Below are 17,549 nucleotides of genomic sequence, written 5' to 3'. Positions count from 1 at the left end.
GTTGCATTCCTCTCTCTTTCACCACGTGGAGGTAGAGGAAAGATTTCTTCAGTAATCTTCCAAACTTCCCTCCTCTCTCCAGCATCACTTGGTTAGTGCTTGTGCTCTTCCCTGAGATTTTGTGTGAGTCAGTGAGTACAGCAGGGAAATCACTGCGCGTGAGCCTAATTGAGACGGAGATATTGGCAGCAGGCTCGGCATACAGGTGCCTTGAGAGCCTTGCCAGATGGCTTCTGCAGTTTCATGATCCTCCCTGGGGTAATCTCAGCCTTCATCAATTGGTGTCTCTGGGAGCTGTTCTGTTGCTACTTTACCAGCCACCTGTCGCTCAGAACCCACAAATAGTCTACGCCACGGTACCAGCATAAGGATGGGGAAGTGCCAGTTTTGGTGTTTGATGAGCAAGGTTATTACTTTAGAAAGGCTACAGCCAGGGGACTGAAGGAATGGGAAAGGAGAGAACCCCACCATGATTAAATATTCATTGAACAATCTCGCTGCTAGTGTCAAAAAAATGATGGTGATGCCATATAAAATAAAACGGATGCTGAGACTCCAGGTGGTACCAAGGGAGTCTTGCTCCCTTCCCATTCCTGGTTCCCACACCTTTCATCAGATGAATATATTTCTCCTTACACTAAAATATTCTTGCTGTCTGAAGCAGCTTTTCCAAAGGCCAACTCCTGACTTTTCAAATTATATCCAAATGACAGCCAAATGTTCTTTGTGTTCCAATAAGCTGAGTTCACAACATGGATGGGTTGGCCGGGGTAAAAGGTAGTACTGATGCTTCCTGTGAACAGAGGGCCTCGGCTAGGAGAAAGGTTCTGGGCTGGGCCAGGTTGTGCAGTGTGCCTCCATGCTGCCACCACCCGTGCAGTCCAAATCTTCCCCTTGCTAAGGCTGCTGGTGGTCTCCTGCCTGAGATCGTGTTCTTCTGTCCTCTTTCAAGTTTAGAGCATTTGACTTTGTGAGTCAAGAATTTTGAAATTCTCTCCTCTGGGGCTTTTGAGAAGCACTTTTATGCAATTCTTCTCCTAGCTCTTTGCAATTTCTCATTTTTCTTCCACTGGCCCTACTTTTAGATGCTTTCTTTAAGTTCTTTTTTTCATCTTGATTCCCTTTTAGCGTTAAGCATTCTTTCTGAAAGACCACATTCATCTCTTGTATTGTAATCAATAATTGTAGTAGGTGGAGCAATGCTGTCCCCCTTTCAAAGATGTCTATGTCTTAATTCCCAGAATCTATGAATATGTTACTTCACATGGCAAAAGGGACTTCGTGGATGTAATTAATTCAATGATTTTCAAATGTGAAGATGATTGTGGCTTATCTGGTTGGGTTCAATGTAAACACAACATCGTTGTAAGAGGAAGGCAAGAGACTTAGAGTCAGACAGAAAGTGACATACATAACAATGGCAACAGAGGGACAAGAGAGGTCAGGAGATATATTAGGGTTCCCTAGAGGGACAGAACTGATGGAATATATATATGGGAGTTTATTAAGTATTAACTCACATGATCACAAAGTTCCACAATAGGCTATCTGCAAGCTTGAGGAAGAAGGATAGCCAGTCCAAGTCTCAAAACTGAAGAACTTGGAGTCTGATGTTTGAGGGCAGGAAGCATCAAGCATGGGAGAAAGATGTAGGCTGAGAGGCTAGGCCAGTCGCACCTTTTCATGTTTTTCTGCTTGCTTTGTATTCACCGGCAGCTGATTAGATTGTGTCCACTAGATTAAGGGTGGGTCTGCCTTCTCCCACCCACTGACAATCCCCTTTGGCAACACCCTCACAGACACACCCAGGATCAGTACTTTGCATCCTTCAATCCAATCAAGTTGACACTCAGTATTAACCATCACAGGAGATGCTACACTGTTGGTTTTGAAGATGGAGAAAAGTGCTATAATCTAAGGAATGCAGGTGGCCTCTAGGAACTGGAAAGGCGAGGAAATAAAACGGATTTTTCCCTAGAGTGTCTAGAAGGAATAAAGCCCTGCTGACACCTCATCTTGATTTTAGCCCAGTGAAACCCATTTGGACTTCTGACTTCCAAAAGTGTTTTTTAATAAACTTATGTTGCTTTAAGCAAGTAAATTTGTGATGATTTGTTACAGCAGTAATAGAAAACAAGTACAATAATCTACCTAAGAAAAATCTACATAGCATTTGGTGATCCTGGAAAACTGTAATTAAATCCTGGTTCTGTCTCTTACTAGCTGTGGGACCAAAGGCAGGTTATTTGATCTCTATGGTACTAGTTTTTTTTTTCCCAACTATAAAATGAGGAAAAGAGAATCTCTTACATCTCAGATAAAATTGGGCTACTCTGGTCTCCTCCCACTACATGTCACAGTCAAGCTACCTGCATGACCAATCATCTCAGAAATGCTATAGGGAATTTGATTCTTAACACGCGGCAAGGCTTTTCTAAATGTCTTTACCAGTCTCTTTCTTTGTTTCTGTCATTTTTCTTTCTCCTCTCTCTCTCTGTGTGTGTGTGTGTGTGTGTAATAGGATGTTAAAAATGAGACCATTTCTGTCTCTCTGACTTCAGCAAGAAAAATCAATAAAGAGAGAAAAAGTGCTACCCCATCCTGACGGGCCTTGCAATGGGAAGGCTGCAAATCAGAATACTGGGTCATCACCTATCTTTAGAGAGTCAAACTGGAGCCCACAGGCCGAATCCTGCCTGCTAACTGTTTTTGTAAATAAAGTTATACTGGAACACAGCCACGCCCATTTGCTTAAGTATAGCCCATTGCTCTTTTCTTTTCTTTTTTAAAAAAATTGCAGAGTTGAGAATTGCCACAGAGACTGTTTTGCCTGCAAAGCTTAAATAATTCACTATCAGGCCTTTAACAGAAAAGCCTGGCTGACTACAGCTTTAGGATTTAAATAGCTGATCTAACAGGACCGTGTGTGGGGCAGGGTTGTGGAGTGCTGTAGAAATTTCCTCCCCACCCCCTGCATGGTGAGAGCGGCTTCAAGGACCACTTGAAGAGCTTGAGATGCACCCCCTAGGGTTTAGGGAACCCAGTGGACAGTTATCTGACTTTTCCTGAGAAATCTGAATAGCAACACTGTGACTTCTTCACTGGGGCTGCATAGCAGAGAGAAAGGACTGACATTTGTGGTGAAAATTCCATCAGTTGTGGTACTAAAAGTTGCTGGGGTCTCTCGCTTGGGCAGAAATGAGCTGAAGCTTATGTGGTCTTCCCAGAGGTGAAATGGAACACGAAAAAGAAAGTGTTTCTATGCAGTGGACCACCAAATGCCAGGGCTGAGGGTTGGAGTTAAAGGCGGTCCCAGGAGAAAAAGCAGTGACTATAAGAAAGTAATTTAAAGTTCCTGGTGGGGAATCTCTGAGAAAGCTACGAAGCATCTCTTGGAAGAAACTATCAGCCTTTACTACCTCCAGATCTGGAGAGCACCAAGGCTGGATAGTGACAGTCCCAACTGACGAGGCCTCAACATTCTCCTCTAATTCTTCTTTCCATAAGCCTAACTCTGGAATATTCAGGGTCCAAGGCTGGCTTGGACCAGATAAAGCAGAAAGGCAAGGTGGGCCACAAAATAGAGAAAATATCTACAGCATCTTACAGGATCCGAGGTCTGCATCTTCCCTGAGCCTGGGAGAGGTGAGAAGTTTCAACTCTGAATGAAGCCCAGAGAAGAATCATTGTCTTGACTTGGGCACAATATTTGAAGGGAGAATGGCAGTGGTGGTCTTTTTGGTGGCCAAAAGCAATTGGAAATTTTATTACCAAGTAGTGATTGTAAAAACCATGGAAACTGAGAGTTCATTCAAGAGCCAAGGGAAGAAATAGTACAGAGGTAGTTTGGGGGCAGTGGTCAGAAAGAGAAAACTTGCTTTCTGTTCTCACCTTAGTGAGTTCAGCCTCATGGCTGAACTATGCATAGGTTATTTTTCACTGCTTGACACAGCAGCTACCCCATTCCCCCTTGTCTGTCACCAAAACTCCCCCAAACTATCTCCTTCCATTCCAATCTGAGCTGAGTTTTTGTCTCTTACTCCCTTTTCTGATGTGTTATCGTCACACTTCTCTCATTAGAATGTAAGCTGCATGAAAGCAAGGGTTTCTGTTTCCATCACAGCTCTGCCTTCAGCACCTAGAACAGCGCCTCTCACAAACGAGGTGTCCAGTTACAATAGTCCTTTCTATCAGTAGCATCACTTTCCAGGATTTCCTTACTTACAGAGTTTCAAAAACTCTTGTAAATTGAATGGAAAATTCCAGAAATAAACAATTCATAAGTTTTAAATTGGGTGCCTTTCTGAGTGGCATGATGAAATCTCACACTGTCCCACTTTGTCCTGATCAGGACATGAATTCTCCTCTTGTCCGGCATCTCCGTGCTATAGATGCTCCCTGCCTGTCAGTCACTTAGCAGCTGTCTAGAATATCAGATCGACTGTTATGATATTGCAGTGCTTCTGTTCAAATAACCCTTATTTTACTTAATAACGGCCCCAAAGCAGGAGAGTAGTGATACTGACATATTGTTACAATTGTTCTACTTTATTATTAGTTATCGTTGTGAATTTCTTACTGTGCCTAATTTGTACATCAAACTTTATCATAAGTGTGTATGTATAGGCAAAAACACAGTATATATAGGGTTTGGTGCTATCTACTGTTTCAGTAATCCACTGAAGGTCTTGGAACACAGCCCCTGTGGATAAGGGTGGACCATTGTAATGGTTGTCTGCTAAATAAGAGCATGGGGCAAATAAGTCTTGTCTTTCAGATTACCTTTCAGTTCTCAGAAGTATCAATTGCCTCAGTTAATATAAAATTCATATCCAAGATTCTTTCTCTTAGACAGTAGTGGAAGGAAGAAGACAGAAGTGGGAAAGGATGGGAGAGAAGGCAGGAAAAGAGAGAAGGCAATGCTGGGGAGGAGGCAGAGGTGGGATGAAGGCTCGGGTGGGAAGAAGATACAGGTATAGAAGGCAGGAGGTGGGAGAAGCTATGGTGAGGAGAAGGCAGGCAGGAGAAGGCTGTCTTTCTCTGTTTCAAAGGGCTTTTGATAAGGTGAAATTGAATAATGTATATGAAATGCTGAGAACATTCTGTGGGATGTAGTATGTGCTCAAAATATTTCTTACATGTAGCTAATACTTTAGTAGTTCTTCCTTGTTCAGCTGTCTGCTGGACAACTCCCTGATGGCAACTCAAAGCCAAAGTCTCTCAAATGTTACTCATTTCCCCCCCGCCCCCATCTAACCTGCTCCCAACTCCTGTGCTCCCTCTAGAAATTAGTAAAATAGCAAAACTCTCTTGCCTCTGAGGTGAGATACTTTGCAGCATCTGTGACTTTTTTCCCCCTGGTGTCCAGTTGGCCACCAAATCCTCCTTGTGGATGCCTCTGGGCCATATTTATTCCTGGCCACTCCCACTGCCACAGGTTGAACCCAAGCTCTTGCATTAACCTCATGTGTTTGTGTAGTCCCTCCTTGTCATGCATGACTGTATTAGTTTGTTCTCGCATTGCTATAAAGAAATACCTGAGACTGGGTAATTTATTAGAAAAAGAGTTTTAATTAGGTCATGGTTCTACAGGCTGTGCAAGAAGTGTAATACTGGCATCTTCTCAGCTCTGGGGAGACCTCAGGAAACTCACAATCATGGTGAAAGGCGACGGGGGAGCAGGCACATCACGTGGTCAGAGCAGGAGCAAGAGAGGGAGGCAGGGAGGTGCCACACTTTTAAACAACTGGATCTCATGAGAACTCACTCACTATCATGAGAACAGCACCAAAAAAGATGGTGCTAAACTATTTATGAAAAATCCAGCCCCATGATCCAGTGACCTCCCACGTTGGAGATTACAATATCTCTTTACCTCCAACATTGGAGATTACAATTCAGTGTAAGATGTTGATAGGGACACAAATCCAAGCAGTATCAATGACTCTCTTCTCCAACTCTTGGTTCACAAGGTTGGAAGCTTAGCCTTGCCAGAATACATATTCTATCATAACAGGTCTATGCTCATGAACCTTCTGCCAATGCCTGTTGCCTGCAGGAGAAAACACAGCCTGCATAGCAGGGGGCTAAGCACCCTCCGGCTCATCTCTTCAGCCTGTCTTTCCTGCATTCTGCTCCTCTGCACTCCTCATTGTCCTTGGGGGAATTCCATGCTGTTTCTCCAGCTCCATGTGCCAGAATGCTCCTTCTTTCCTTTCCTGTCCTTGCAGAATCCCCACCTTCTTTACAGCCTGGCTCCAGGAAACCAGCCCTAATAAATAATATTCCCTTCTGTGTTCTTGTGCTCTTGGTTTCCACCTCTCTTCTGGAATTTAGGTGGAGCCTTCAATTTTATTTATTTGTATTCATAGCTGTCTGTCCTCCAAACGAACTGTACGTTAAATGCATACTTTATGTTGTTTTGTTTTGTTTGCTGCACCAAGCAGTGCTTAAGACAAAACAGAGACTGAGGCAATAATTCTTTGAATAAATAGTGCAAATCTTGATTTCATCTCTAGGTAGCTGGCTGACCCCAGACTTGAGATCTGACCTCTGGGATGACATGGGTAATGTTGGATTCAAGTTTTTTGTTCTTCGTTTTGTCTTTGCAACTTAAAAAGAAAAGTTAGAGATAATTCACATACCGTGGAAATAACCCATTTCAATGTACACGTCAGGGTGTTTGATATATTCAAAAAGTTATGAAACCATCACCACTATATAAGTCCAGAAAAATGTAGTCACATCCAAAAGAAACTCTATAACATTTAGCAGTGACTCTCCACTTCATACTTCAGCAAGTCCCTGAATAATAGCAATCTCCTTTCTGTCCCTATGGATTTTCCTGTTCTGAACAGTTCATATAAATAGAACCATACAATGTGTAATCCTTTATGACCAGCCTTTTTCACTTAACCTCATGTTTTTCAGGTTCACCCAATGCAGCATGTGTAATACTCATTCCTTTTCATGGATGAATGATATTCCATTGTATGGATATGCCACATGTTATTTATTCATTCATCAGTTGATGGACGTTTGGATTGTTTCCCTTTTATGGCTTTATAAAAATGCTACTATGAACATTAATGTACAGTGTTGTGTGAACATAGTTTCCACTTCTCTTGTAAAAATACCTGCAAGTAGAATTGTTGGGTCATATGGCATGGTTTCAGTGTTGGCTGAGAAAATGTACACTTCTCATAGGGCATGTTATGGTTTCATCCAGTAGTTACTTACTGAGGACCTACTCTGTTCCAGACACTGTTCTAAGTGCTGGAGATTTAGCAGTAAACAAACTAATAAAACTTCCTGCCCATAGGGAGCTTATATGTTAGTTTGGGGGAGGCAGGCAATGTACAAAATAAATGAGTAAAATATATAGCATGCTAGATGGAAATAAGTGGGCTATAGGGAAAAATAAAGCAGATAAAGAAGAGGTTGCAATGAAATGATAAACATGATTTTCAGGGAAAACCCCATTGAGAACATGACATTTAGGAAAAGATTGAAGGAAGTAAGGAAGAGCCTTCAAGGCATTTGGAATAACAAATTTAAAAGCATGAGGAAGAGCAGCTGGTGGGCTCACAGAACAGTAAGAGGCCAGTGTGGCTGGGAGGAGGGAGTGAGGGGAGACAAGAAGAAGCAGAGGACACAGTGGGGCAGGAAGCGTGGGGCCATGTAGGGCACTGTAAAGGCTTCAACTTTTAGTCTGAGTTACAAAGGGGCCAAGGAAAAGTTTCAAGCACAGGAGAGACATGATTTGACTTATATTTTTATGGATTCCTCTGACTGGTGTGCTGAGGGTAATAAAGAGACAAAGACTCAGACTCCAATCAAGAGGCTAATACAACCATCAAGGGGACAGATGACAGTGGCATTGATAGAGCAGCAGAAAAGGGGATAATGAGAAGTGTTGGATTCTGGAAAGAGCATTCATTCATTTAAAAATGTTTATAGCACCTACTATTTGCCAGGGATTCTTATAGATGCAGAGATTCAACAGGGAACATACACTTGCTAAGATGAGCGCAATCATATTGGTCAATATGATTGACCTCTTGCTCATAAATTGAGCCCCAAGGAGACTTAAATCATCATCCATTTTTTCTACTTACTAAATTCATTCAACTTGATTTATCAAATGCCTACTATGTGCAAGGCCCTTTGATACCTGCTAATCTAGAGCTGTATAAGACACAATTTTGCCCTCAAGGACACAGACAAAAATAACTGACCTGCAGAACCAAAAAAAAGTGGTCATCATTTTAAGTCACTAATTTTTGGGATGTTTGTTTTGCAATGTAGTAAACTGACACTTAGGTCCTTCGTACATATTTACCGAAAAGATGAAGGAAAGAAGGCTACATTATGAAATTGTTTCTGTGTCCATCCATCCTGAACTAAACAGTCATGTTCTCTTTTTGTTTTCCTTACTAAGGGGAAGACAGGGTACTGATAAGCAAAGTGAGTGGGATGGGGAATTTCTGGGTGCCCTCCACTCTTTGCAGGGTGGTGCGTCGTCAGGATGCTAATACATGAGGTCAGTGAGAAGACTTCCCAGCTGCCTCCATCTGGTTTTCTGGAAGTGCACCTATGCAAGGTGGTCATCTTCAGTGCCTGGGACACAGTCTGCACCACCCATGTGCACCCAGAGCCTGAGGATCTGACAGTGTCAGGCTTGAGGTTTTTGAATTGTGGTTCATTATTAGCTTGGTGAATCCATTTGCATCCTCTCAACAGTGTGGGCTCACTTTGCATCACTTTACATCCATAACTAGGAAATATGGCCTCACAATCCTAGTTCAGGTTTCACCAAGTAGGATAATACCAGAAGAAGCTAAAATGAGACAATGACAAGGAAGTGAGACCTCCCTTCTCTTCTATGTGCTCATTAGGAGGCTTGGGTGGAGTTGGGGGAAATTTCCTCTTCCGTCTCCCCTAGGTGGGGTAGATCAAGAAAGAGAAGCGAGAATGTTGGCTTTTTAATGCTTTTTAACTACATAGCCTGGTGACCCTTGGTTTTCAAAGGGAGAATAATTTTGTCAAGGGTTTCTCCTTCCTCCTGGGCTATCTGCCCTGGGCTCAAGAATACAATGCCTCAGATGCTTTCATTCAACTTGTATCTACTGACATCCATTAGATATATGTTGGCCCTTTCAGAGCTTCATTCACTGAATGAAGGTGATAGGGTAGCTGACATGGATCAGTCGTTCACTATTTGCTGGACACTGTGCCAATCTCTCAGCTTACATCATCTGTGGAGGTCCATACAACAATGCTTTTAGGTGGATATGCTCATGAGTATTGCCTTCTAGATGAGGAAACTGAGGCTCAAAGAGGTCATTTCCTCAGGGTCACAGAGATATAAGATGTCAGAGCTGGGATCCAGACCTCAAAGTTTGGCTGCAAAGCCTATGCTTTCAACCACAATTGCTTCTTCTGTTTATTGGTGGTTCCCAATGATGGGAAGAATGAACTCAAATGGAAGATGTAGGCCTAATCCACAAACCTTATAGCAAGAGTAAACACTTGTAGCTTCATTTTACAAATGGTGAAACTGAACATTTTATGACTAGACTGTGATGGATGATGGTGGTGGTGTTTGTTTAAGAAATTCTTATTTGACCATTGAACATTAATCACATAGATGAGGCATGAACAAACATGTTTGGAGGTAACTATCGTGACAACGTGATTTCTTTTTGTTTATTTTATGTTTGTCTTTATTTCAAGTGCAAAAAGCATTGAGATGTAATTTAAAATTACTTTATAAGAAAATAGCTTGTTAAATGCTGAGATTGCATGTTAAATAGTCGCAAGTTAGGGTCAAAATGCCATGGATCTGAAAATGGTTGTCCAGCTTTGCAATTACTCTGAGCTTTGTGTCTGAGCTCTTCCTGACAAATCAGGTAACAAGAAATAGCTCCGGATATACTGGTTCCTGACACTCCATTCCAGTCTGATATTTGATAGTTTAGTTGGCATCAGCATTCTTAAAGGACACACTGAACATTTTGTACAATTCATACTGCCACACCATCCTTCAGAGTAGAATTTTATCAGCTCAAAGTAACTCAGCACTTTAAATCATTTCAGGACCTCTTTTGGGCAGTTACTTCCATCTCCAAATAACACACAAAATTAAAGCTTTTAAATTATTACTTAGTAAGAACTTATTGACATAGCATTTCAAAGTATGGTGTAAAGGGAAGAAAATAATGAAAAGGGTTATAGAGATGGGCGAAGGTTGTGATTTAACCCTCCTAGAAAATAGGGGGGCTCATCTTATGTAAAGTTTATATTCTTAGTAACTCCTTTTGTTTTCTCTAATCTCTTTATGCCTTAGTTTGCCTTTCTCATTTCTACCACTTGTTCTACTTTTTTCTCCACTAAATGTAGACACAAGAAAATCTCACTATTTCCATGCATTGCTGGGGAGACAGTGTCTTTTTAAGTAGCATTACTCACGTTTTACCCTATGTTTGTTGAAGATACTAGAACTGAGCTACCTGTTGGGATAGGCCATTAAAAATGATAATAATAGCTACTCCTTACATTGATGAAAACACATTCTATGCAAGAACTCAAATTAAACTTTGTAACAACTCTCTGAGGCAGATATTATTATTGTGCTTATTTTGTTGATGAGGAAGCTGAGGCACAGAGAGCCTCGTTTATTCAAAGTAATATGGCTAGGATGCAGCAAAGCTGGGATTTGGACTCTGGCAATCACTACCCCATATCACCTTTGGTTAAATGAGATTATTGCACTAGCAAAGCCATCCATGAGCCAGCCCATATTCAGTTACTCTATCTGAGCCTCTCTCACTATTGGCTTTCTTTTGGTGGGGGGCACCTAGTATGTGTTGTCAAGCACACAATTTAAAATATTTCCATATTAGAATCCTTCCCTGTTCTCTTTTTGAGAGCCCGGTGTCAACACTCCCAGCTCCAAGAATAGCTCTTGGAAAGTTCTTGCAGCAATTGCAAAAATATTCTTTCCCTCCCTCTTTCACTGGCTTGTTTCCAAGTCTTACGTTATGGGTTTGGGAGTCTAAATAGTGTGAACTTGTAGGCTAAGACACAATCTGGAGTTCCAAAAGAGGGATACTTTTCGGCAGTTGGATGCAAAAGAGAGCAAAGTCATGTCACCTGTATCCTGCTGAAGTTTCCTCCTACAGAAAAGATACAAGTACTTACACAACATCTTTCTCCAAATGTTCAGACAAATTGCTTGTACAATAGTTAACGATATAATTCAAAGCAGAAGCTGAAATCCTCATGCAGATGTGCCCCATAAAGAGATATCCCTGAGCTTTGAAGTAAGTCGGCATGATCTCTCCTCTCACTATTACCTTCTTATTAACTGTGTTTAGGCAGTTACATAACCTTTTAGGAGCCTCAGTTTTCCAATCTGTAAAATAGGATAAGATTAGCTTTCCTACAGGATGGTTTAAGGTTTATGTCAGATATTATATATAAAGAATGCAATGGAGAACCTGGTATATAGTAAGCAGCCAATAAATGCTCCTGTAAGTCCATTTGATGATGTCTGTGTCTATTTATCCTTTCCATGCTCTGGTCAATAGCTTTTTCTCTACTTTTAATACTTGCCTATATGGACATTGGCTCGTGGGAAATAGTCTAGATAAATGTATATGAAATTCATTGGTTTCTACAGGCATTCTTTGTGTGCCTAGAACTGAAGTAACTTCTGGGAGTGGTACTGAGGGAGTTTTAAAAGGGAGATGAAGTTGTCCTTGCACACGAAGAGTTTATTCTCAGATCTAGGAACACACAAGGAGATTAATGAGAAAAGAGCTTTTTAAAGCTCAGCAGCCAATGGATATTGTGAAAACGAAGTGAATTGTGTAAATAAGTAATTGCTGTGTTCACCCAACTTGGAATCCCCCCACCTCCTGATGATAGACACTTGTGTCTAGTTCAACATGTGTTACAGTTTTACGAGTTTCTTGTGTTGGGTGCATACCCACCTTGCTGAATGGACTAGTGTTCTCCAACAGAAATGTAACGTGGGCCACATTTACAAATTTAGATTTTCTAGTAGCCTTATTTAAAGAAAAGTAAAAAGACACAGATGAAATTAATTTTAATAACATTTTTACCTAATATGTTCATAATATTATTAGTTCAAGTAGTAAGCAATGTAAAAATGATTACTGTGATGTTCACATGCTTTTCTGTCATTTGAAGACTAAGTCTTCAAAATATGGAATGTATTTGACACTTACATCACATCTCAATTTGGCCTGGCCACATTTCCAGTGCTCAAGTAACCACATGTGGCTAGTGGCTCCCGCGTTGGGCAGGGAAGAGCTAGACAGTGGCTCCCTTGAGGTACAGGATCTTTTATTCTTCTTTGTGTCTCCACTCTATGCATCTTTGTACCTGGAATCTGCCTTATGCCAACTCGGTGTTCAATACTTTTGTTGTATGGGTTTGAGTTCCATTTTCACACTTCTGCACTTGCCATCTTACCTGACTACTTTTCTCGCCACTGCTTCATTGAGTGATACTGTCTTCATTTCTCAAAGGTTGCCCATATGCCCCCTTCTATCACCCTTAATCCCTAGCTGGCACCTGTCCATTGCTGGAGTCAGTGAGAAACTTGTTCACAATGCACCAAGTAATGGTTCAGTTCAACCCTGCTTTGTCTTCAGGATCTTGTGGCAGGCTGTCTTCAGTCCTGAAAATCCCACTTAAAGGGTAGAGCCTGAGGGATTGGAACCAGTTAAAAGGAGAGGAGCAGAGAGTGATAAAAGTTTGCAAGGGTGGGATTTATGTGATGAGGATGAAAAAGAAGACCAGGTGAGTCTGCAGAGAAGGATGAGCCAGGTGAGGTGCTCAGACTCTGGCAGGCACATGAAAGGATGTGCCAAGGAGGACAGGGACCAATTATTCTCATTATCCAGTTAGCAGGGGTTGGATCACTGGAAGGACCATTGAGATTGCAAAGGAGACAAAATTCAACTGCAGAGAGAAAAAAAGAGGCCTGTGGCATCAAATATACCTCTCTCTGAAGCTACTGTATCCACAGTCTGTGACCCTGAGTAAATTACTTAATCTTCCTGGACTTGAGCATTGGTGTCTTTATCTCTACAATGGAAATAAAGCTTCAGCCTTAAAGGTTATCTTGACTATGCAATGATACTCAAATGTCTGCTGTGCATGAGATGCCAACAAGGAAACTAAAGGAATTGAATTCATTTTAGACAGAAATATTTCTTTTCAATTCTTCCAATTCCACCCCTCCTGCAACTCTTTGGCTGGCTTTGGAATTCTCATGAAATTAGATGTCAGTGTTTCCAAATGTCTGAGGAGAACACTATTAATGGCATGAGACTGTGAGAAGGTTGTTCTTTTCCGAATTCTCTTTCTCTTTGCCTGGAGAGATTCTCAGTTTGGTGTCCCTCTTTAACGCCTCTTCAACATTTGTTTCAATCTTTCTCAAGGACAATAGAAAAGGGCTCAGGAACAAAGCTTTGGGTGGGCAACATTATCTACCTGGAATTTAATAGCATAGTGAAGTTTCCATAGTAATTTCTGTTTAGGATAATTCATACTTAAATTCTGTTTATTGCAATGTGATGGTTTTCTTGTACAGTAAAGTAATTTCAGATGAAAGTGATCAATTAAAATACAGTAAGTTGATGATAGTATGTATGGTACAGACCTGGTAAAATTGTAAAGGTGCTCTAGAAATGGCTGAGGTTTGGGCAACACCGATCCAGGCCAACATTGTCCTTTTATGGCAGGAATTAGAGTGCCAGTGAGGGGAAGTTTGTTTGCCCGTGGACAGCACAACTTGAATTCACATTGGAGCAAGATCTGCACTGGGTTTTGGAGACGTGGGTGATAACTTCTGCCCTACCACCGCCATATGCCCTTGGGCAAGTCACTTGCCTCTGAGAGCTTTTGTTTCTGCTGAATTATATTGATTCGTGGAGTTTTTTACTACTCCAAAACTTACTTGGGGATATCCCCAATCTCTTTGCCCTTTCATCTCTCAAATATTCTAATGGGGGACTTCATGCTCTGGTGGTGGAAATGAGGACTGATAAGGACAGGGGAAAAGGTTGCTACCTGTTCAGCCTCATCATCGTTCTTATCTGAATGACTGATTCAACGTCCCCATAGAACTGATTAAAGTGACAGCTCCTTGGAACCAATATTGTACTGACTCCTTCAGAGGATGGTGTGGAACTAACTCCTCAGACAGCTAACTTTCTCAGGATGGCTCTATATGTAATGTCTGCTTTTATTTTACTGATGGCTTTAGCTTTATTAATGACTTCCAGAATACAGGAACAATATTGGTACAGTTTTTCCTGCAAATGGATGTTTGATTGTGAATATTATTTGGTTAATTTTCAATTTTTTTTTAGTGTTTAGTTATGGTTAATTAGAAAAGTTAATAATATATTCTTAGTCTGGGATATGTAGTTATCCCAGATACATATAAGGTACCTTACCAATATAAGGTAATGCCTTATGTTACCGTGGTCATATGGAGCAGGAGTCAGCAAACTTTTTCTCTAAAGGACAAGATGGTAAATAATTTAGGCTTGTAGACCATGTGGTCTCTGTCACATTACTCAACCTTAGTATGGTAGCATAAAAGCAGCCATAGACTACATTTAAACAAATGAGCATGGCAGTGTTTCAATAAAACTTTATTTACAAAATTAACCAGCAGAATGAATTTGGCACTCAGGCTATAGTTTTCCAAACCTTGCACTAGAATGTATTTATTTTCTAAACTTTACCCTATGCCACATGCACACACATACTCACATCCTCATTGATGTTGTTTAGGAAGCAAGATTGCCTAGTCTTTAAGGAGGGCTTGGACTGGGATAAGACCTTTCTGTGTACTCAACCTGATGTCCTGTGAATCACAAAATGAATTAAAATTTTGTACCTTTTAGAACTCGTAAGAATTAAATAAGATACAAATGTAATGTGCCTGACATATGGTAAATACTCAGTAGGTATTATATTCCAAGCTCCAATCCCCATCCCAACCCTTCCCCTGCCAAGGTAATATCAAACCAGAATTGCAGAATTTGTGTCTCCCTCACAAATTACTTGTAGAACAGCTCTTTCCACCCTACCTGAGCCTGGGTCGTGCAGACACAATTTTCTCAGGTGCTGTGTGTGGCTATTCTTGGCTTTCTGGCTTGATCCTCTGAATCTAGGGTGTGGAGAAAATCAAGCAGTCTCTTCCAGGAATTCAGTGGAAAAGAATTTCTAGGCAGATTGCCCAAAAGCTGCACTGTATTCTTAGAAAGTGGCTGTTGTATCAGTTAAGAGTTGACTATGTGAGACCCTTGGCAGGAGTTGTTCTTTGAGGACTGACCCTGGGTCTTAGTGTTCCAAGGGCTGTGAATGACAACACCACCACCATTTCCGTGATCAAAGACCCACACTGCCACCCAAACAGTCCTGGGATGGGGTGCTTCTGTCACTTCCTACAATCTGGGGACACATTAGCTGAAAACAGTGGAAGAGAAACAGCAAAGAAGACAGGACTTCAGCAGGTGACTTGGGCTTCTTTTCTTCAGCTCTGCCCAGAAGGACCCTGTGTTAGACCAGCTGAACGAACCCTGCCATGTTGGTACAAGACCTCCAGAACGCTCACTGCCTTGGAGTCATCGAAAGGTAGAGCTGAAATGGCCTTTGAAATGCTCTAGTCTAACTCCCTCATTTTCTAGCATTGGAGGTGGGGCGGGGGCAGGGGGTTATGTCACTTCATAAAAATCACACAGATGTGATATTAAAGCCAGCTCTCCTGGATTTCCCAGTTCAGGGCTATAGTCACAGTGAGATATTTGAATTTGAGAATCTTCCTGTGATTTAGAAGGAATGTTTCTCCTTTCTTATTTCATAACCCAAATTACCAACCAGCCCCCTATACCTGTATATGTCTATAATTAATATACATTTTATAGAGGCATATGGGTCCATGTGCATATATAATATATATCTACCTCTGTGTGTGTATATAGATGTATGTAAATACATAATTTATATTTGTTTACATATATAATTTATATATATATATACAGAATTTACTTTATTCTTCAATTTATTTTTATCTACTTTGTAAATATTGAGTGACATCTATGTTTCAAGTACTATAATTATGATCCTGGTAGTATGTGTGCATATACATGCACGTGCATTCATGTGTGTGGTGGGGAGTATGCCACAATAGTAAGCAATTCACAGTACTGACTCTCAAGGAATTTATAGTCTCATGGTTTCTGGAGGTAAGAACTTCAAAACGGATTAGCTGGGCCAATCTTGCTTGTGGTCTCTCACTGGATTGTGGTCAGATGTTAGCTGAAACTTTATTCTTCTGAAAACTTAATCAGAGGTGGAGGATACCTTCCAAGTTGGCTCATTTATGGAGCTAGAAAGCTGGTGCCAGCTGTTTGCTAGGGTCCTTAGCTCCTCTCTACAAGGACACATGAATGTCCTCAGGGCATGGTGTCTGGTTCCCTAGAGTGGGCAATTTATGAGCCCTAGGTGGAAGACACAATATCTTTTATGACCTAACCTTGGGAGTCACATATCTTCACTTTTGCCATATTTTATTGATCACGTAGGACTGGCCATACATTGACATGGGAAGTGTCTCCACAAGATCATGAATACCAGTAGGTGGGAATCACTGGGGAACATATTGTGAACTGGCCCCAGCACATATTCTAAGTGGGAAACGTATGGATAATTATAATTATGTGTGGTAAATACCATTAAAGTGTAAGTATACAGTGTAAGAGAGCAGATGATGGGTATAGATAACCTTATCTGAGATTGGGGAAGGTGGCAGTAGTGGTGGTGTTAAAGACTTTTTGGAGAAAGTAGTTTTCATCCTGAGACATGACAGTTGAGTAGAAATTGGACAGCTTGGTAGTGGATGGTGTGGGAAGAGTATTCCAAGCAAAGGAGAGAACATTCTTTGGGTTGCAGCTAGAATGGCATTTCTTCCAAAACTCTAATCCCAGGAGATGCAGGACAAAAAAAGAGCCCTGTACTTAAATAAATTGGGAAAATGTAGTATACTGCAGTTCTTATGAGAGATTTACATTTCTCACTGACATCAATATCAAAAGGCTTGAGAAATTTTGCACTAAAGATACCTTTTAACAATTTAACCCTAAACTTACTTGGACAGGGACAAATTTAATGTTCTGCAGAGCACATTTTGGGAAAAGTTGCATTAGACAAATATCAGTGCTATCAGTTATTGCCAAATCCTTTTTAGTCTTTCTTAGAAACTTGGAGGGATAAGGGAAGAAGCTATGCTTCTTTTCTTAAGTTTTCTTACTTGAAGAGAAGGGAGCAGAGAATTCATTTATTTATCCAGTGTGGTAGTGAACATTCTTTTAACTGCAAAAGAGAAAATCTGATTTAAATAGGCTGAAATAAAAAATGGAGGATGAGGCTGGGCACGGTGGCTCACACCTGTAATCCCAGCACCTTGGGAGGCCGAGGTGGGCGGATCACAAGGTCAGGAG

At 41.1% G+C, this 17,549-nt stretch overlaps 1 long non-coding RNA gene across 1 annotated transcript in view; it reads left to right on the top strand.

The window, feature by feature from the left end:
- Positions 1-17,549, top strand: part of LOC111549803 — a 191,187-nt gene that overhangs the window by 13,510 nt on the left and 160,128 nt on the right. Inside the window, exon 2 of the long non-coding RNA XR_002733829.2 lies at positions 15,588-15,684. This is a non-coding gene — a long non-coding RNA (uncharacterized LOC111549803). The remainder of the gene's footprint in view (positions 1-15,587; positions 15,685-17,549) is intronic.

Source organism: Piliocolobus tephrosceles, chromosome 7 (genome assembly GCF_002776525.5).
Source record: "Piliocolobus tephrosceles isolate RC106 chromosome 7, ASM277652v3, whole genome shotgun sequence".
NCBI lineage: Eukaryota > Metazoa > Chordata > Mammalia > Primates > Cercopithecidae > Piliocolobus > Piliocolobus tephrosceles.
The sequence above is the reverse complement of the archived record's forward strand: the minus strand, read 5'-3'. Positions and strand labels throughout refer to the sequence as shown.